The following is a 22,641-nucleotide window of genomic DNA, read 5'->3' as shown; positions in this document are numbered from 1 at the left end:
ATCCCTAATCTCTGGTTTAGAAGCCAGGATTGTTTATGATTCATGGCATTTGATGACATTTAACAGCATGCAACCCATTACAGCCCTTAAGTCATTACACAACACGGCAGAAAATGTCATCAGGTGCCACAACAACAAGGCAGGTTATTGGAGGGGCAGGGTTCAGTTCAGATTAGTTCAGACTTCTGACGGATGCTAGCCTAGTTCCAGACAGAACCCAAATTCTGCTTGTCAAGCTTATCTCTCTAACAGATCATTCTTGCTCTCTTTATGTTGTACAACTTACTCCCTCACAGCTCAAAATTCAAATTCCCCGCTTCTGGTGGAGCACTGGCAAAAATAATGATTATTCTTATCCATGGATTGAATTATGTATTTTTCTAAAAATAGATGGGGTCAGTCTGGACCCTTCCTGAATATGCAGTGATTTACTTATGTCTGACATTATGTCTTAGTGATTTGGCACCTCAAGACGCTTCTGCTGGTCCCCACTGCAAAGCAGGTCTGAGAAGATTATAACTTCCAGGGATGAAATCAAAGTGTTAGGCATTGGTAAGGGAACCCACAGGGTTAGTGACCTACAGCAATGTGTGTGAATAATGTGCTTCATAGCCATGTTTCAGGGTGGTACAATTAACCTTAATAAAGTTACTAGCATCTGGAAACAAATGGGGCATTAAAAATCTGTATGAAATATTTAGCTGGAGATCTTCTCATAGTGAGTGGAGTGTGACATGCCAAGTCCTAATCTTCTGCACCAGGGGAGAATTTCCTCCAAGATAAGGAAAGTTTACACAGATTCTTAGGAATAAATTGCAATAGGCAGAAAAGGAAAGAGTTTTTATGGTGCTGTGCTGATTTGAAGAGCCAGCTTCAGAAAAGATCACCTGTATTTCTTAAATTTGAACTTGAATGATGTAATGACTACCAAGAGCAAAGTCCACACCATCCAGAAATCTGAGAAGTTCCCATACCTTTACGTGTACCTTTAGAACCCTACCAACTTTTCAAATCAGAATAGAAATTTCAGAAAAGTCCTGTGAGGCAGTCTGAGGACCGCGCTTTCCAAATGTTGCTGATGTCTTCATTTCCGATTCTAAAAACATGTGAAGCATCCACAGAAGGGCAGGAGAGTGAGTATTAATGGTAAGTAGATGGTGACCAAAGGAGACAATGAATCTTTGCAGCCTGAGAAAACTTTGGCTGTTAGATGTCGTTTTGTGTTTCCATTTGATTTATCTGAACCAATTTAGACTCCTTGTAAATAATTGCAGCCTAGCTATCTTTTAGAAGCTTTTAAGTGGCCTAAAGTTACATACAGTAAGACACAAAGGCAACATTTTAATCTGTTGACAGTGTGTCTTGTCTGGTCAAAAACACAGCAGTCATATACAATTAGCTTATTTATCTTGGGGAAGTCTTGGGGCATAGATATTTGATTCAATGTATAGATCATGCATAATAATAATATACATGTACCATGTGCCTGTGAATATCCTTTCCATTTAATAGTGAGAAGAGGCATGTATATATACACATATACACATAACACAGCACTGCATTATTTTGTCTCTTATTGAAGAAAAGAGATATTAAAAAATCCAATGACTGATTTTGCTTCTTGAACCAAGTCAAATATTTTCTTGTCAGTATGCTCATAACTTCAGACTGCAGAGGTCATGGCCTTGACTTTCTCCTTCAGATGGTTTGTGAGTGGAATGTCCTTGAGATTAAGGTTCCCTTTGTTTTCCTTGGGAGGGGCTTTGCTTACACTGGCAAGCAGCTGAGACTTGCCAAGGTCCTCCAGACTCTGTTTATTAGATTTTTATCTTCTTATCAGAGTCTTCCTCCTTAAATCATGTCAGCATTTTACCACTCTTCAGGGATTCCTGGTGTTTTATTGTCTCTGAACTGCTTGGGGGGTGGGGGTGAAGGAAGATATCCTAGCAAAAATAACATTTATATAATGGCAGAGATGGGAAAGATTCAACTGCCTCCTAAAGATTCTCATCCTGACCAAAGTTACCGATAAATGGCCAGATTCTGTAGATTTAATTAAATCTATATTTAAACAAAATTCCATTGATTTTGTTGAGAGTTTTGTGCCTGATGAAGGACTTTATAATTTGGTCTGGCATTCCTGCCCAACTCTGACATGAGAAAAAGCCAACACAGTTGGTTACTGTCCTTATATTGTTTTTCTTGGCAAGGTGGAATTTCTTCTTGTTATTATTTTCACATTAAAAGATACACTGTAACTTAATATAATAATACTGATAAATATTCAACCTACTGGATTCAATTTCTACTAAAATCAGCCAAATCTGTCATTTAAAGGTGATACACATAAGTCTACATATAATTAGCATTTAATATGTGTATACAGATATATACTCTAAAAGATCAGAATCTCTATTTTATCTTAAATTAAAAATCTTAAAGACGCCTATAAATCTTAACATGTAGCTCCTCCCAGATCTGCTTTGGAGTAAATCAATTATGAAAAAATTCCTTTTCCCAAGGTCTCAGCCAGGGAGTGAATAAATCCTTATCATAAGCAAAGCAAGCGTGCATCATCTCTAGCTTGAGTGCTTTATATGGTGCAGGGGAATGTAAATGATTCATGATAAAGATATAAGCAAACCACAGTTTGTGCCACATATGCCTACTCATTAGCAGTGGTTAAATCTCAAAAGGTTTGAAAGCACATGAGCCTATGGTGTGAAGATGAAGGCTCATTTTGAGTTCTAAGATGTTGGTGAAGAAGTTAACCCTTTTGAGAAGATGACCTGGAATAGAAAACGAAAGAGAAAATTCAGCCACTGGTTCAAAATATACAAACACCGTGTTTTACACACAGTGTAAAACAGCATATCATCATTAAAGGTATTAGCCTGTTGGCATCAGTTAAAGATGTGCTCAATCTGGTAATATAGCAATAGGCATATTAAATGCATAGACAGACAGACCAAATTTGTACTAGTCTTTGAAATATATTCATCTTGGGATTGCTGTCACACTTTGTCAGGAGAATGAATCAGTGGGACTGTTCATACTTTTCTGCTTTAGGTAACTATTCTTTTGATAATGAATCTTTAATGATAATTGCTCTTCTAAGGAGAGCATTTTCCACCCTTGTTAAAGCAATACTTTCTTGTGGAAATGTGCTTAACATTAAAGCTTCAAGATTGGTGTACTTTTCCAATTGATAAAGATCTCAGTGAAGGACAGAGACCTGAAAATCTGGGACAAGTGTCTAAGACACAGAAGATAAAAATTAATTGTGAAGAAAGATGTATGAGGTGTTATTTCTGATGCTCTTTACAACATGTGAGAGTAACTTCTGTAGTCCTAATGTTAAACCTTACCTCAGCTAACCTACTATACTTCATAAAATGAGTGAGAAAATATAATTTTAACCATCTTTTATATGGACAGTGTAAAGCTTCAAAATAGTTCCAGTTCAGGGACAACCATAAACCAGATCATTCTATGGTTTGGTAACAGATCACATTGACCACTTAAAAACAATGTCTTTACAAACTCAACACAGTTATGGCAAAGTTACATACAATTGCTTTAATTTTACAAACAAAAATTAGCATTTTTTCAGCGTTAGGTCTAGGAGAAGTCTTTGTGCCAGCAAAACCCAGCAAAGCTATGGTTAAAACAAACCCCATTTTGCAAAGCTATTCAGTCGCTATGAGAAGTCCTAGACATGTGAGCCCAAGTGTTCAGCCAACCTTGCAGGAACACACTCGTGCTTACAGTGCTGTGTGGAGGAGTAACAAATGCCTGCCAGTGCTACATGAAGGAGGAATCCATATTTTTAAGGAACTGAATACCAACTGAAAACCAATGAACACCAGTGGGATGAGGTTTTGTCATTCCTGGAACAAAAGCAACAGGTGGAAAGTTCTGAGCTATGCAAGGCCATGGAACTGGTGTTGTTTCTAACTACCTGATTGCAATGGCTCCAGCTTATTGCTTCAGCTAAAAATAGCTGTGCTGCAAAAGCAAACTGGGTACGTATGCCAGGTCCAGTCCTCAGCTGCAGATTTGATCCAGAATCAGCAGGACTGGGAAAGGAAACAGGAGTGCAACCATGCATGTGGGCAGATCTCTGTGCAAGTGTGAGCATGAAAGACTGCATCACAAATTCAGAAACATGATGCTACTAAACTAATCTGGCAACTGAAAAAATGTTAGGTTTGTTTTGGCTTTCATTTACTATAAAAAGTTTAAATGATAGAGAGAAATTAACGTCCACTGAGTTCCCTCCCCTGCCATTGCTTCACAAGAAGGTGCCCTCTGTATATAACTTGAGAAACTGTAAATATTTTACCAGCAAGTAGTTTCATGACAGTTAGAGCCATGTGCAGGAACTGTTGCAGCATGTGCCTGAGATGTGACTCTTTCAGTGAAAGTCTATTTACAGGATGTAGCATGTGATTTTAATTGCAAGTATGTTCCTTCTTCCTTTTAAATTCCTCGTGCTTTCACATATACCATTAAAAGATTGTCATATGAGCTTTCTGTGCACTCTTTGGCATGTCTTCCAGAATGAGAGGAGAAAAAATTCCCTGTTAGTGCCAACAAAATCACATAGCAAAAATGAGAAACAGATAAGACAGCAGATTCAGCATGAAGCAGAGTGGGAGAAGGAGTCAGATAAGAGGAGATCCAAACTTGTGGGCTTTCCACACTCCACTCATTCCTTTACAGGCTTGGTTTTGTTCCCCTTCCTTTCTCTGGGATCGTCTTCATAATCCGACCTCACCTCCAAATGTGGGGCATTTGGCTCCACTACCCAGGAAAGCTCAGGAAAGGACTCAGTAAAGGATGAGGGATTCAGGAAGAGTCTCGGTGGCTTTAGCACACACATTTGAGAGGGAAAGTATCTTTCTGGGCACTGTAGGCAACTGAGCATTGCCTTTGAAAGTGCAGAGGGAACAATAGTGCAGGTTTCAAGGCATTAGGCTTAATAACACTCAATAATTCAGGCTTTCAGATTTATGTGCACCATATAAGCAAACTTAAAATGATTTTACTATTAAAAAAATTGACTGTATTTTTAATGAGCTCACTGTATATTTCAGTGGGAAACATTCACGGTCTCCTCATTCCTGCTTCAGGCTGGTGGTTTTTCACTAGCTCTCTCTTTAAAAAGAGACTCTTATGCTGGAACAAATGATAAAAAAAGGCAAACAAAGAATTGCATAACTACAGTTTGAGTTTTGCCAGTAATTTATGGCAGTGCCTGCTATTTGCATTTCTTTTGCCTTTGAATGTAGTTTATTTCTTAGCCAGAATTTTTTCTGGCCTTGATGAACCTTCTAACAAAGTTCTAGTTCATTTTTGTAGGGCAAATTTATAGTTAGGAATCTCAAGGAAAAAATATATAAGGAATGTGATATTTGCCTCATAACAGATAAAAACCTCCCAAACAACCCTGACATCATAATTTCTCCATGTCAGTGTCTATCTACCTTGTACATAATCTCTGTCATCACAATGTCTTATTGGATATAAGGAACATCAAAAATTAATCTAAGCCACAATGTCCTGCTATGGAATCAGATCCAAACTCCTCTAAAATTTGAGGTTACTTTGATGTTGGCAACAGCAAAGGTTGCTCAACTGAGGTGTTGAGCTCAGCCGCAAGGTTATAATTTATATTCAGAATGACACACATCATCTGTTCAGGAGTGAGAAAAGATAATCTCACAGGTTGTTCTACTGAAATAAAAAAAAAATATTCCATTAAAAAAAGTCATCATTATTTGACCCTGTGTGATGTGCAAAAGTAGTATTTAACAGTCAGTCCATTCCATGATGAGTATGATCCTGCATTTTTGGCCAATTTGTATAGTACTTTCCTGCTTGATTTGCATTGTACGTTTTCTACGTGATAAGGCCGTTTAAATTGTCAAACTAACTGGAAAGTAAGGGACAGATCAACCTAGCTAGTGTCGGCACAAACAATGTGACAAAACAATGAACAAACATTTCCAACTGGCAGGCTAGGATTGAAGAATTGTCACATTTCATTTTTCTCAGTCTTCCTCTGTGCTCCAAGATGATGTAGGAAGGGTCTAAAGGTTTCCAGCCTAAAATAACTCTTCCATAAGCAGTTGTATAAGAAGAAAATCTTCATAAATATCAATAACTCTACACACACGTATTTTCTGTAATTGCTTTTATTTGTGCCATTGAGAATGCTACGCATCATGGCAAATGGCTTGACAAGAGACCTGATGTCTTTCAAGTAAATGATCAGAGTGGGAAAGCCTGCTGCAGAATCACTATATTGTACTCTGGAAGTCATACATCATGTATGTTCCACCATGCATACCGGTAAAGACACAGATGTCTTCTTTAGTGCTGGTTAAGAGTGAGGAGCTTTCACTGGATTTGAAGTGGAGCTTCATATTCTCCCTGTAATGCATCTCTGTTTTAAATGGCTCTTGTTTCCAAAATCATGTGTGAGCAGAAAGTTCAGAAAGTGACATTCTCTGAGTGGTAGTAAATTGTTAGCCTGTTTGCTTAAACCTACTTGCTGGGATTAGCTCTGTCCTACTTTGTACGTTCTGGATTGAAGGTTAGACAAGGGTCAAGTGGGCGATTTCAACACTATCTGATACAGGCTTACCCCCTCCAGTAAGAGGAAAGCTTTTCAGTCAATCCAGTCTAATGCTTCCATCTCAAACTCCGCTTTGTTTTGTTTGTATGTGTAAGGAGGTTTGAGGGCAGGAGGGCACAATTTTAAACCCTAATTCACAATTCCATAACATCCATCATTATCTGTCTATGTGAGGCTATTATTGCCTTGCTTACAAAGCCCACTGTTCAAATACACCCAATTCCCCAGAAAAGGCCATGTTCAACTGGGCTGTTCCATTGTTGAAACGTTTCTGACTTTTTCACCCATGTGCACACTTATGGTTACAGGAAAGACCAATATTCTTACCTTAGGCTGGGATTATCTAAATTGCCTCCAAAATCGAGACAATAAAACTCACTGAAATGTGGTAGGAAATAGACATGCAATGCCTTCACCAGGCACAAATAACCCTCCCCAATTTTTTAAAGGCCAAACCTCACCCTCATATTTGAATCAGGCTGATTTGGTGCCAATGAAGGAAAATTGACCATGAGAACCATGATCCACCCTCTAGCTGGAAGCCTTAATGGGTGGATAGGCAGACAGGTAGGCACAGACAAACACCAACCTTTCCCCCTCACTCATTTAAGACTCAGATATAAGTCCCACTGTAAAGAAACTATGCAAAATGAGGAGATCATAAAGAATTCATTATTATGGCCTTAAATTTTATTAGATCATTTCTTTGGCCTGAAAATAGCAATGGGTCAAAGTGTGCCTTTTAAAATATAAAAATTAACTTTTATTCAAGAGACAGAGATAAAACTTGCAGTCTGAGGTATTTTTTCTTACTGAGGTTTTTCTTTAGTTATGCTCAGGAAAACACAGTGAATGCAAACCTTCCTGTTCCCGTAGTCTACACGAAGCAAATTCTCCATGGATTTGTTTAGGTTCTCACTAGGCGACATGGAAACTAAGCCTGTGCTTTGAACCCCCAATGCCAGCTCCCCACCCCAACCCCTCAGCCTCATTTCTCCCATGGCTTCATTTATATGCCGTTTCCTTTTGAACAGGTTAAAATTTCCAGTTGGTGGGGGAAACATTAACCTTAAATTGGTTGTCCTTAGATTTAGTTTCCTTCCTATTCCTGAAAAAAAAAAAGGGAAGGGAAAGGGAAAGGAAAATGAAAGGGAAAGGGAAAGGGAAAGGGAAAGGGAAAGGAAAAGGAAAAGGAAAAGGAAAAGGAAAAGGAAAAGGAAAAGGAAAAGGAAAAGGAAAAGGAAAAGGAAAAGGAAAAGGAAAAGGAAAAGGAAAAAAAGGAAAAGGAAAATAAATACGACCTTCCTAGGCCAGGGAGATCAAAGCACACAAGCCACCTCTTTGGAGGTCAACCTGAAAAGATTGACTGGTCCTCAGAGTAATGTGGTGGCCCCTCGACATTTATAGTATTTTAGTTGCTGAGGGAGAGAATTGAATTCTGACCTTCCTAATTCAGCAACAGAGGTAAGAAGTCTCCAGCACAGTGAAATTACACAGCACATAAAGGAACTCCCCCTTCAACATTATTTATTTGGGTGAACACTCTCTGTATCACAGAAAAGGCTGCAGCATGCTTATTTTGCAAAGGGATCATTTTGTCCAGTTCCAAAGCAAGCACATTAGAAGAATTCCGCATAGCCTTCATAATAAATCCACCCAAGGCCCAGCACCCACTTGGTGTTGTGTACAGGGTTTTTTTATTTATTTAACCGCCAAAAAAAAATTGCACACATAATGAAACAATGTCCTTCTCCTACGAGAGGAGAGTTCAATAGTTTAATTTTTGTTAACCAAAATCCCTTGTACTAAGGTAAATTACATTGCATTTTCTATTACTAGCTCTGTTAATTGTCAAGCAATAAGAGTTTATGCACTCATCCAAAGCAGCAGAGAATTTCCCATAATGTTACAAAATAAAACCTGACAAAGCACAATAATCTTTAGTTTATTGATGTGCTACTAGGCTGTGGAAAGCATCAGATCTATAATGTGCTTTTGGTTAGGAAATTGGGGCCTAGAAAGATATATTGGGAATGGCAGAGGAATGTCAGGTTCCAAGAATATATATACATATCCATGTGTATGCATAAACTAGGGTGTTTTTTTCTAAGGAAAATTATGGTGAAAGACTTTAGCATCTACAGTAAAGGTTCTAAGATTGAAATAATAACAAACAAAGAAAGCAAAAAGTCTGTGAATGCAAATAGGACTTGTTAGCTAGTAGTGTTTCAGACAGATAGTATTTAAAGAAAATGTGAAAACAAAGTAAAGGCAAGACTTACTACTTTGGATGGGATATTAGGTGCTTCACTATGTTGTGGTTGACCTCAGCATCTGCAGTTAGTAGATATATGTCTAATAGTCCTGAAAGAACATCTATCCACATGTACTTGTGTGCACCCAAAACCTGCTTGGGTTTAACTAGACAGCCTCACTTCACTGAAGGCTAGAAAAACTCTTGGAAAGATTGCAAATATGATTTGAAAGCTATATTAAAAATAGGTGGTGATTTGGGAAGTTCAGGTTTGAGAGAAATGCCAAAAGAAAATCAAACCAACAAACCCATGGACTTTTAATTCCTTCTTTTTGTACTGTGCTGCGTACTTATGGGCATTAGTAAGAATATATGACGGGCTAAACCAGAACTATACAGAGTCTTTTTCATGCAGATAGGGGCTTGCTCAGCCCATAGTTTGAACACCAACAAGCTAGAAGCCAAGTATCTGTGACTGGCAGCATACTCAGGCTTGGTTCTGTGGTATTGCAATCCAATGGCTCCCGGTCATCTGGAGTCATACAGAGTCAGCTCACATCTGCCTGCAAAAGACCATGTAGACATTACCATTAGCGGAGGTTCTGCCTTTCTTTCATGCCCTCTTTCAGGATCTTTCTTGGGTATGAGATTGCAAAGTGCAGGCTGCTTCTGACACTCAAAGCCCGGGTCCATCATACTGACATTTGTTTTTTCTGGTCTTGATAGAGCATATTTATGCCAGGGACAACAAAACAGGCTTTTTCCATTTTCACAGGAAAGAATTAAAGGGTACTTGTATTCTATATCTACCATGGTTTGATGAATAGCTGATTATGTATTAAGAGGAGGTTCTTAGTAATGCAGAAGTGGCTAAAATTTGCACTTTTCCTGTATATTTTCCAATGAGAACCAGCATGGCTCTTGCCCTTTAACAGGCAATGATGGAGGATGATCATGTACATTTCTGCTTCTCAGAACATTTATTTTAGTTACAAGGGCTTATAAGCAAATAAGGAGAGGGAAGAGACGGAGAAAGAGGGGGGTATCTCTTTATTGTCCTGATTTTGCATTGAGAAAGAAGAGAAACAGAGAGAGAGAGATTCTCTACTTTGCAATAAAAGATGGCAAGGTGATAAATTAGTGCTCTCAACTGAAATTGATTACTTTGTGTTCCTATCCAGTTCATATGGCAGCAACACAGATGCTCTGAAACACAGTAATGACACATTGGAGAAAACCTATCAGGTTGGCCTGGTGGAACATTTTTCCCTTTCCCTCCTCCCAGTGGCTCAAAGGATAAACCACCGTGTGTTCTGCCTACGCTAGGGAAAGTTACACACACTCAACACCTCCAAGACTCCCACTTGGAAACTTTTCAGCCAACCTAAGAAGCCTAAATGCTAAAATGACGAATGTCAGTGATTTTTTCTCTTCTGTGCCTGGATATAGTTCTAATACTCGGAGGAAACAGCTTATGTAGCAAAAGGTTGAAGTAACATCTAGTCACTTTAAGGCAATTATACCTGAGATGATGCAAAGAAAACAAGCAATGAGGCATGTTTTATCAGCATTGTCATTTGAATTTAGCCTTACAGGATTCCAGCTGATAAATTCAGGGGGGGTGATGCAACGGGTATTGGGTTTTAAAATAATCATTTGTATTTCTGCAACGGCTAAGCTGGTATTTCATCTTCGCTAAACTGGGGAATTGACTGCTTACAAGGTATGAGGTATAAGACCGTTACGTCCTTCAGTAGAAGAAGGAATCTTGCTCACATGCAACAGGATTGTACTTTAGGTAGAAAAAAAAATCTTGAGAAAAAATGCTGAGCAATTTACTTTTCTCATCTGTCAGATCCCCAGGTACTGAATGCATAATTAAGGAGAGATGCCAAGATGATGGACCAAACAAGAGCTGGAGGACATCAGAATAGCACCCTAAATTTCTACCATAGATAACCAGGCTCTACAACTAGTGAGAGCAGCTGGAATGAAGGAAGGCCCATGCAAGAACATGACATTTACTGTAATTATTCAAACTTATAAATGTCATGAATTTCCAAAGTGATCCCTTTGGTAGAAATGTTCTCTTTGGTATGAACCTACTCTCTTTTTTCTTCACTTGGCTTCAATAGAGATGATCAAATAAAGTCAGGAGCCTTTCTTAGAGAGAGAAAGTCAGCCAAAAGACTGAGTCCTCTTTACCCACATATATTGCTGTATATACCTTGATGTCCCAGCATTTCTACTGGTTTAAATCAGCTCAGGCCTTGTCTCCAAACCATTTATCCTGGCAAAGGAAGGACAGAAAGCCTTAGACACCTTTGCTCACGTATGAAAAACACCTAGTAGTCACTGCAACTTGTCCAATCAAGTGGCCTCAAACCAAAGCTGTTCATAAACTTCAAGCAAAGGAGAATCAGAGTTGTCCTTTAAAAGGAAGTCTTTCATTTAGCACTGGCTGTATAATTTAGATGAATGGGGGGAGCCACATAAAATTATACTTACAAAAATTTAAGCAGACTCTTGTTGAGGTAGTTTTCTTACACTTCCTTATATTGTATTAAATAATAAATTATTTGAATAGTTCTATTATCTGTCCTTAACTGAAACGTACAGTGCCTGTCCTAGTTCCTCAAAAAGCTTGTTAATATGCAATCACCTAGTACAACTGCTAAGTTTTTAAAGGTCACCTATGTTTTATTCATAAAGGGTGGTTTTCTGGAGGGAAAAAGGTTACAGTGTCATGTAATATCATATTCTGATAGAGGCTCGGCTTCAAAAATGTATTTCCTAACAGTTTGTAGTGAAGAAGGTAGATTTGTTTGGGGGCTCTTAGTTTGGCTGAGACCTGCCATGTACCCCAAAATGTTTGCTGGATGGGAGCAGCATATCATTTTTGAGACATATTTCAAATATTTAGGCATTACTGGTGTCTCTCTTGTTTCCTCGCTACCTCAGTTTCAGGAGAAGAGTTATAATGGCCTGATGGCATTTGTTTATTTCTGTTTAAAATACTATTTTAAATGATAGTAACGGGACACTGCAGATCAATTTTGGGATTGGAATTCAGCATAAGTGTAGCCTAGTGGAAAAAGCACAAGCCCCAAAGTGATGGATGACTGTCCAAGCTTTCATATCGAAGTCTGACCTCGGTGGCATCTGGCTCTATGGTAGGGTTTCTTATGCCTGCTTTATGACAATGGAATATAGGGTGTGCGTAGGTACCTTTATTTTTCACAGGGCCCTGCATATTTCATAATATATTGAGTATTCAACTTTTGTCTGAGAATAAATTCCCAAATCAATGCTACTTCCAACTTATGCCTTAAATGGGAATTGTTGTCTTTATTCTAGAAAACTCATTTCTGTCTCTAAGGGACAGAGCAGAAAACTACTCTGTAATTCAGCCTGGACCCAGGCTATAAATTAGTTTCCACACTTCCCATGCTGCATCTGGGTAAAATTCAAGCCTCTGCACCAAGGCTACCTGACTCAGAAGACCAAAACCAGATTTTGCAGAAACACTGATCCATAAGATGCAGGAATAGGTGTTACGGTTTCCACAAAACAGACACAATAACTTTCGGGGAGGTGTGTGATGGAGGGACATTTTATTTATTTGTCCAAGTGTCCCATATTTGGTTACCCAGCTGATATATGCTTTCCCCTGGGAAGCACTCACTGAAAGGAATTAATTTGTTTTTCTTTATGGATTTTGTTTGCCACAAATGGGTGGTACGGCTCACCATTAAAAGCAGTTCATATAGGGAATGTGACCCGAGTGAGTTAATTGGCCTGTTTCAATGAAAAGCTCCTGATTTAAAAGTTCCAGCACTACTGGCAAGGGTGCCAAATTCAGTGAGGTTACGAAAATAAATGTGAACCCTTCAAAACACTTGAAACACAGGCAATTGATGGAATAAAACCATTTTGCTTAGGACAGAGTAAGCTGACTGTTGTTATTCACTCTGTCTCCAGCTGAACTCAGAGCTAAAAGCCACTTTACTTGCTGATCTGTGGATCTGCTGTATTATTAGCATTTTATTCAATTTTGGGAAACGTGACTTTGCATTTGTAAGTGGATGGTGAGGCTCTGCCTTTTCCAAATGGACGAGGTCTTTGGAGTTATTAAATTATTGAGGAAACAGTTTGTCCCAATTTTCAGACCTAACTTGGCTTACTAAACAAATTTCAATGTAAATAAGGTTCTAAATCTATGCATTCATTAGTACTGTTTAACAGCAATGACATTTCTTTGGCAAGAAAGCTTTCTTTGAGAGTCTATTTAGCCTCAGGTCACTTTAGCTGAGGCCCCAATGGCGAAGAGAAAGAGAAAAAAAAAAGTGTTCATGTCAATAAAAGTTTTGTTTTCACTTTTTCTTTAATGGCCCGGTACAAAACTTTAGTTTGGCAACTGATAGAAAGAAGAGAGCCAGAGTAAAGAATGTGTAAGTCAAAATTGTACGGAATCTGGAGAGCAAATAAAGCCTTTTTATTCTATGCTTTTATTTCCCATACCAGAACATCATCTTAGCCGTGTCAAGATTGCGTCAGCATGAAGATACAGGCCAAGAAGGGATAGCTTTGATCAGAATCACCCTGTGTGTACACACAGGCAGACATACGTACACACCCAGACACGCTAACCTTGGAGGAGGGGATTGTTTCATATAATAATAACAGTCAGAATTCACCGCTCCTTCCCACTTTGTGCTATCTGAGTCTCATGTCTAGCAAAAAGTCTACTTCATTAGAAATCAAGGGCTGCAAGACTGCAAGTGAAACCGTCTCTGTCACAGACCTGTGATCAATGCGGACTAGAGGGGCTTCATGAAGATCAATGAAGGAAACTTTCCAAGAGGAAGAAAGGATTTGGCTGTTAAGCAGCCTATAGGTATAGATATCTACTATGTAGAAAGTCTCCTCATGCTCCACTTGAAGTCTGCATATTTAGGATCTATGTTTGCAGTTTTGCTGTGAGCTCTAAAAGCAATTTCCTATCTCAGAAAGATCCCTCACGGAAAACTGAAGCCTTCTAGTGAATGGGAGAATTTGATCACATTTTTTCCTTCCCAACTGTTGCAGAGTGTGTGTGGCATTGCTATAGTCATTGCCGCTGCCATTCTGTCACATAGCATCCATTACGCGCTTTGCAAAACTTCCCTGCCTCTCCAGGTGACTATAAAAGTTGAAACACTATACAAATGGCCACATTTCAGCTTCTTGACTGTGGACTAGGGTAGCCTAGAAAAATAATCTGCTACATATTTCATAAATATACATAGGTATGAGGTTTTGGGTCATGGGAGAGTAAGTCTTTCTAACATGTGGCCCGACACTAAGAAATGCTGAACTTCTGTCTCTTTCACTGTAATACTTGTGTACCCTTTAATTTATTTTTCTTTAAAGCACTGCTTTTTTATGGAAAAGGGCTCTTTGCACTCAGACAAGTAACAAGAGACTAGAGACCAGGACCACACTGAAAATCAGGCACGCATGTTCCATCCCTAAAAAATGTCCTATTTGTAATTTCAATATAAATCTGGGTTCATAAGTATCTTTGTGCATCTGGTCTCAAACAGCTAACTTTACGGTGCAATATACAAACACGACAAGAACAAGAACAGGGATTTGAATTCACATTTATCAAGTTCAGACTAGCACATTAATTGCTGGACTAGCCTTCATTCTTGTTATTAGCTAACCTGTTTGAGGGATAGTATTGCTGATTATTAGGGCACTGAGACTCACAGTGTACATGTAGTGCTTGCATTCAGTCCAGTCCTAGGGTGATGTCTTCTACCTCTCACCAATGAAAGCAAAAATATTTCAAGCATGAGGTGCAGAAATTTTTTTTGTCCTTTTATCTTTTCTGTCTCTTCCTGCTTGAGAAGCCAAGTGCAGAGCCTGCGGTTGGCAACTGATGAAGGAAAAAAAAAAGAATGGAAAGATCTCTCCAGTAATGTTTGCTTCCACTATATTTTCTTTCCTATAACTAATTATTCTGGCTGGACAAAAAATAAAATAAAACACAATAAAGCACAATAAAAACCTGGATGTCTATTGGATTCCCAAGTTTGCTAGAAGCCAAAATTTTAGGTACATGAAGGGGAAGAAGAAACAGTCCTCTTCATCCCTCAGCCAAAATATCAACATCACACTTGCCAGTTATTCTCCACTGTGATTATCTGATTGGCATATAAACTGATAATTCCCATCCTGCACAGAATGGAGCACGCACACACTTCAAACAAACTATTCCCTAGTGCTCGGCTTTATCAGCGCCTCAAAACAACAACCGTAAAACACGTCAGCTAAATTTCCCCCGTAGGCATAGCTGTGTCTGAGGTTTTATGTGCCAGCCTCCAGCAGGTCTGAAGGGGAGGAAGGAGGGAGCACCGTTTCCAGGTGTTACTATAAGGCTACCACAGCTCCACTAGTTTTCCATCACTGATCCTCCCTTCATCTTCCAGAGCTTCTCCTTAGCTATGGCAATGGGTGAAACCCTGGAAATGATTAGGATTTTCATGCTTTTCCACAGATCCAACATTTTTGCCTCTGTCACCCTGGAAGGAAGATTTTCACTCTCTGTCTTTTCCTGTTGAAGGACACTAGATTTCTCCAGGTGAGGGAACTGGTGCAACTAGAATTTATTGAAGGTACATATAGCCTTCAAGTTCAGGAGAAAGTCTAAGAATTATAGAAGTGGTTGAAATAATAATTTTTTTTATTATAACTAACTGGGACTTTTAAAAAACTTCAACAGGGAAGAGGGGAGGAAATCCAATAAAAAACCTCTGTTATTATATCCTTCAGATATTCCTTTCCTATGTGAAACACATGTCCAATTATCACAAGAAACATACTTGGATGATATTCTTGACTCAGCTAAAGACACCACGCCTATAGGAGAGTTAATGATGAGATATCTCAGGAGAACTCTGACTTTGGCTTACCTCGTGACTTTGAGCAAGTAACCTCCATCTGGGCCCAGCCTTCAGATTTACCATAACTTTTAGCAGAAAAAAACCACAACCCAAGATTCAAGTGTGGTTATGTATTAGAAAATTTGAGATAGAAATCCAAATGTAAAAGTGGATCAGGGCTAATCTGCATACTCCCACATTTCTGACTGTACTAGAATTCCTGTACTCGCATTATTGCAGCTTTTCTTCATTTATCTGATTGTAGAAAAATTAAATCTTTGAGAAATGCCTTCTTTCAGATGCATGCCAGGTTTTCGTAGATGCTGAGATCAATAAGATCTGCTGTACCTTAAATGAGCTGTCTGACTGTATCCTATAAGGTAGGGGCCACATGTGAGGCACAGCCACACGAAACACCCTGACTGCATCTTGCCTAAATATCACATGCTGCTCTGTAGTTCTGGACTGTTTTCCAGGATAAAAACATTCAGATAAAAATGGATAAATATGTAGATGCTTATCTCATTCTTACAAATAAAATCTCAAACCATTCATGGCTGCTTTCTGCTCATTTCCACTTAGCTTTATGTATTTCAATGTTAGGACATACATGATTTTCTGTTCTCTGTATATTATTAAAAAAAAAAAACGAAAAATCTAAAACAGCCCATACTTTTAAAAAATGGCCTTCTATAATATGGCAGAAAACCATTCCAATGAAGATGCTGTTTTAAAATCTTTATTAATTATTATCGTGATAGACATTTCCAAGGAATTTCAATTTCAGAAGCCTCTACGGTCAACTAATAACTTATTAAATATTACTCAGTCATTAAATATCTTCAGTTTAAAAATGAATATTTAGGGGATAGACATCTGGTAATATGTCTTAATCCTATTTTTAGATTAGATCCTCTTAAGAAATTCCCATATGCTTTTAGATAAAGCTTGAACCTTGCTAATCTTTCTGAATTTTCTCTGCCTGCTGCTACGTACACAACGGCCCTTAAAAGCTGTATTTAGGGGTCGTATTTAGGTTCAGATTTCGCAAGGTAATTGCACTCCCTCATTTTCATGTTTTAGTACTAGAACCAAAATAAGGGAGGCGGTGGAAGGAAAAAGCAGGGGGACTCTAACAATAATGCTTGCCTATTAGCAAAATTACCACAAACGGACTAAAAGTCAGAATCAAGAATAACCCTGACATTAATGGAATGCTTATTTGAATCAGTTGGATAGAAAACTGCTCAGTGTGTTGGGACTAACTAACAAATATATGATTAAATTAGCTCCCAGCATTTAAAAAATGCTTGAAGTGATCTCTAGTATAAACCAATGGTGGGTGGTGTCTTTAGCAATGTTCTTGGATTTTAACAGCATTGCTTTATCTAAATATATTTCTTAGAGTCACAAACCCTAAAAGGTATAAAATAAAGTAGATTGAGATGGATTAGGTTAATTAATGGGTATGAACTGGCCTTTCACCTCAACAATTGTAGACAAGTTCAACCTAAGAGCTTAAATCAGAGTTTGCTGTTCTAAGCTCTAGTAGACATTAATTCACATCATATAATTTGGCAGAGTTGGCCCAGAAATGAACTTGCCACGGATTTGACCCTCCAAGTCAGAGATGGGGCAGCAAACAAAGAAAAAAAAAGGAAAAAAAATAAAAGAGGAAAACCACAATGTCTCCCAGCTGCTCCCCTGACTTGTGGGTAAAGTAAGAGCATGTTTTGAGGGTTTACCCACAGGGATAGTACAAGCTTTTGTGTGGAGATGAACACTGCGGACCCGAAAGGCAAAGCAAAGCACTGCGGGGAGCCGGGGGGTGCGTTGTAGAGTTTCAGTTGGAGACTTGATTTCAGGAGTCCTGGGCTCTTTTGGGGAAACTGCACCTTGGCAAATGTGTGCTTTGAGCTCCTACTGATGGACTTTGCTTGTTCCCACAATTCCTCCACACTTACAGCGATATAACAACCGCAGCTTTACAAACATCAGCACATTGCATACACAGCCACACAGGAGTTACAGTATCAGACCAATTTCTCTGCTCTTATTTGCATGCCTGCAGCTCTGCAGGGGGTTGCATGCATAGAAGTGGAAGAGAAATAGATAAAATGCATTAATCCTTTTGTTTTCTTTTTATTATCTACCTGGAATTCAGGCATGAAACCACCAGATCATTATTCACTGATAACTGCACAGGCAATAGCAAACTGTTCCACGAATAAATCTTTTGCCTGAATAAAGCAACAGCAGTCGTAACACACATTTAATGGATTTATCAGTTTTACATTAAATGCCTTTTATTTGAAAGCACCAATTAATTTCATAGATGTTCCCTTTAGGTCTAGGCAGCACAGTTTATGGTGGTCTTCTGCGGTAGCCAGGTTCACCTGGGGAACACCGGCCATTTCCATGTACACGTGAGCATCCACCGCGTTTCTTTGACTATAATAAGCAAATAGAGCGAGCACCACCTCAATAAAAGCAAACGTGGGAGTCTGTCTGTCTTTCACTTTCCTTCCTGGTGCCCCACTTGCCCTCCTGTGATGCACACCAGCAGCAGCACCAAGCCCAGAGCACCCCGGGCTCACGGCATCACCTCGGCCGTGGGACCCCGCACAACGCCGCGCCAGCACGAGCCGCTCGCTCCGGCAGAGCGGGACGGTATGAATCAGAGAGCTGTGAACAGCTGAGTGGCGGATGGATTTAAGGGAAGCCCTCTGTCAAAAACCAGACCAGAAGAATAAGACGAAGCACTCCTCCGGGCCTGCAGGACCGCGGCAGTTAATAGTGAATATTTGTACATTTGGCAGCAGGATTATTGTTTCACTGCTAATGCGATATGACTATTTTTTTTTCAGCCCTGTGTGGCTGTAATATATATCACAGCCTTTTCTTGAAGGTTATGGTTTAAAAAGAAAAAAAAATGAAAAGGAATGTAGTGTTCTAAAAATAGGTTCATGCATTTGGAATTGCGTTCAGAGACCAGCAACCACCGATACTGTCACAGCCTGACTGCTTTTAACTTTTCACATGCTGCAGGCTCTGTGTGCAGGCCAGTTGAAACAAATATCCTCTATTTATATGGATTTGGGATACACAGTAACAACAAAAGGAAGGTATGCAGGGGACTGACAATGTCTAGATCACTGCTGCAGTTAAATACGTCAAAAATACGTTGCTTAAATAAATTTTGTCAGAAAATGGGACTGGACAAGGAACAAAATCACGGACAAATTAGTTATTTCCTAGTCTTACTTTTCCATCCAGTTCCACTAAATAGTTTACGCATTAATAAGGTACTTGAGTTCTTTCAGTACTTTCAACGGGACCTGCACCTTGGAGGGAATTTCAGTATGAAATTCTGTTAACTTGCCATTCTTTAATCAACTTGAATTGAATTCAGCCAATAACTGTTTCACAGTCCAGTTAATACTTCTTTATCTCTCTTGTATTTATTTACTATAATTCTGTACATAACTAAGTCTATTATTTCCTGTCTCACTGCATCTTCTCTACATCTTTTCCACTCAAGATAGGGTTCACAGATGGCTGTAAACCTCGTGCTGTCCTAAAAGGGAGGTTTCCCCAAAGTCAGTCTATGCATGGGGGAAGATAAGTCTGCAAAAACAGAAGAGGTTGTGGGATTGGGAGACCAAATATGCAGAGGTTTCATGCTGTCACCAACTCTGAATATATGCATTCCCAGAGAGAAGACATTCCCCTGCCTCATTACAAAGTGCTCCTGCTGATCAAAAGAAAGGTAGGAAGATATTATCAATGTATGAAGCCACTCTGCCCTTTCCCCTCCCCTTTTTTTATTTAGCATGGCTCTTTTCCAGTTTGTTGAAATTCTCTAATTGACCTGGGTTACTATTTACTACTTTTGCAAAACACAAGCTAAATTTGTACTGGTAGGATTTTACAGTCCTTGCCTCAGGAGCAAAAAAAAAAAGTGGAAAGAAATCAAAGATGACCAACACTGACAAACCATCATAACCCAAGTTCAGTTCAGGTGAATGCAGGAATCTAGGTCAAAATCTTGTCCCACTAGGCTCTACAGTATAATCAGAGTAGAAAGGTCCTAAAATACTCAGATTACTCCATTTTATATTCCAAGTGAGTGAGCAATTAGAGAAAGCTCCATAATTGCATTAACCAAGCACAAATTTCTCACTAAAGCTTTTCACTGGGGACTCTCAGCATTCAGTTGCAGTTGCGCTAAGGCTTACTGGAAGTATTTCCCTTCGCGAAGTTAGATTCCTGTCTGGATGAGGTTTTGTGCTTACCTGACGTACGCTCTGGGATCTATTTGCCACACTGTGCTGTAGACAAAGCTTCTTAAAGTTGCGACCAGGCTGCATTTTATATAAATACTGTATTTAGCATCTATAACAAATTTCACAGAGAATGAATAATCTACATGAGTAGGAATGAGGAACGGGAAAAGCACTGGCTACTGATAGGGGGCTGCATGGCATGCAAAATTGGGTCATTGACTTCTGGCCTTTGACAGTCTTGAGGTTAGATCTGGCTTACATCACAAGTGAAATGATCATAGGGGTTTTGCTTCAAAAATTAACACTCAGTTTGATTGAGTTTGACAGAAATAGCACACAGATGCCAAGAACCAAGTCAGACAGAACTGGGTTGTTTGGTGGTGCATCTGTTGATGGCAATGCTGCATTCTTTCATTTGCTCTGAGCCAACAAAAAAAAAATACCTGTGACATAAGACCATTGAAAAAAAAATAGCATTTTTTACAACATCTGCAGCACATAGAACACAAATTGTGAATAGGTTGGTGGAACATAGAAGTGAATATACCATTTTTACAAATTAAAGCAAGATTTACTTTCAGATTAGACCAGCCTAAAATCTTCCTGGTAGAGAATTGACTTAATCTCACCCTGACATTCTAGTTGTTAGATACTATCTAGTGAAACTCCAAACCTCAAAGTCCAGTTGGGAGCCAAACTTTCAATATTTGTGTGGTCTAAAAATCAGAAAATATCTGGTCCCCCTCTCAGAATACATCTTTTGTCTGTAAATCAGGGGAGAACTTGGAAAAAAACAGGAGTTCTGTGAGGATTTTAAGTGCATCCTCCTTTTAGCCAGATCTAAATTGCCATCAGGATAAGAAGTTTTTCTCATGGTATTTCAGCCTCCACGTCTGCTCCCAAACAGGAAGTGCCGAAATGTGTACAAATAACTTCATAAAAAATAATTTGAGACACCACAAGTAAAGAGAAAAACATTACACTAACTTTCTCATCCTTTAAAACAACTTGAGCTCCATGAGAATTAAATACAAGGAGCTCCCACAGAACATCTCCCTGTTCCTTCTCATAGAAGTCCTCAAATGTGACTTATGGAGGGTTGAGGACATTGTTAATGCTGAAAGGAGGGGTTCAAATCTATTCTCTAGATTTAGTCACAAAGGGTGGGGGTTTTTTGGGTAAAATGTTTTTTACTCTATGGGCCTGGTCCCGAACTCCTGAGTCAAAGGAATACCCATTAGATGGGGAAAGCTAACAATGTAATTGCATAGAAAAAAAACTGATCCTGGCCTCAGCTGTACTTTGAGAAGATCCGAAAGAGTTTACAAGATTGGCACCGACTTCTTGAGGAGCTGGGAAAAGTGATTTGCTTATTCCCAGCAAGACTGAAACGTTTCATCCAAAGAGCAAAAATACAGCCTGTTGCTGTAACTACCATACTTTTACTTTATTTAAATGCAGAATACTTTTCATTATGCCAGAACTAATAAAACTCTAGCAAATGTATCACACTAAGCCTTCAGAAATGGAATCAATTCTGTTTGGTTTTGGTTAGTTTTATTGCCGGATCACTATTATAATGGGAGATTTCATATACCATAGTTCCAAGGAAGGATCTGGTTTGTTTCTCAGGGTTTCTCACCAGACAGTAGGTAGGGGCACAATGCCAAAAGGAGCCCTATAAATCCTCCTGTATAGATGCCTGGCTATGAATTTAGTGGTACTTTTTAGATGAAGAGTTAGTGATCAATTTGCTGCTTCTAAACAGGTACGTCATAGGAATAATTCGGACATTCCCTCATACGTTTTTGCTGATTTACTTCTGGAATCAATTCCAAAAGGTGTCCCTGAAATAGAGAAGTGAAGACTGAACTATCATATATTCATTTTGCCACATAGACACTGAAGGAAAACACAAAAGCACTTGGCTGAAATGTGTTATGAGACCCTCAAAGCTTTCCAGAGTATCCTGTGAGTCTAAATGAAGGGCTCCGTTAAACAAAAACCAAATCCAAAAGTTTCTCTTGTGCAAGACAAGGGAAATTACTTTGATGCCTAGAGACGCAAAGACAGAACACATGGAATAAACAGAGACACCTTGGTTTCTCTTCCTTCTGCAGGAGGTAGAGCCAGAAATCTTCGGGTCCTGGATGGTTTGGGGGATATATCCTCTTTTCTGCAGTCTTTGTAGATGCTCCACTTTTGCCCTGTGCTTTGTGGCCCATGGTTTCAGAGGTGGCCAGGGAAGCTGGAGAATTTGGTCTGCTTGGGAATCATTCTGGTCTGTGGCACTGTCAATCTTCAACCTTGTCCACCCTCGCTACCTAAATCAGCACTAAATAGTAAGCACGATTGGGAACGTTTAAGTCAAAATGCTCTTCTGACCAGATAATTCCCTTTTTTTAAGAGGTATTTTCCCAAGGGAAGTGTCCACTTTGCCAACAAACAAAGAAACCATAACCCACCGAGGAAATCTAGCCTGATGGAAGAGGCTTGTTAATCGCTCTTGTTAATAAGAATGGTGTTTTG

Source organism: Calonectris borealis, chromosome 11, assembly GCF_964195595.1.
Source record: "Calonectris borealis chromosome 11, bCalBor7.hap1.2, whole genome shotgun sequence".
NCBI classification, from domain to species: domain Eukaryota; kingdom Metazoa; phylum Chordata; class Aves; order Procellariiformes; family Procellariidae; genus Calonectris; species Calonectris borealis.
The sequence above is the reverse complement of the archived record's forward strand: the minus strand, read 5'-3'. Positions refer to the sequence as shown.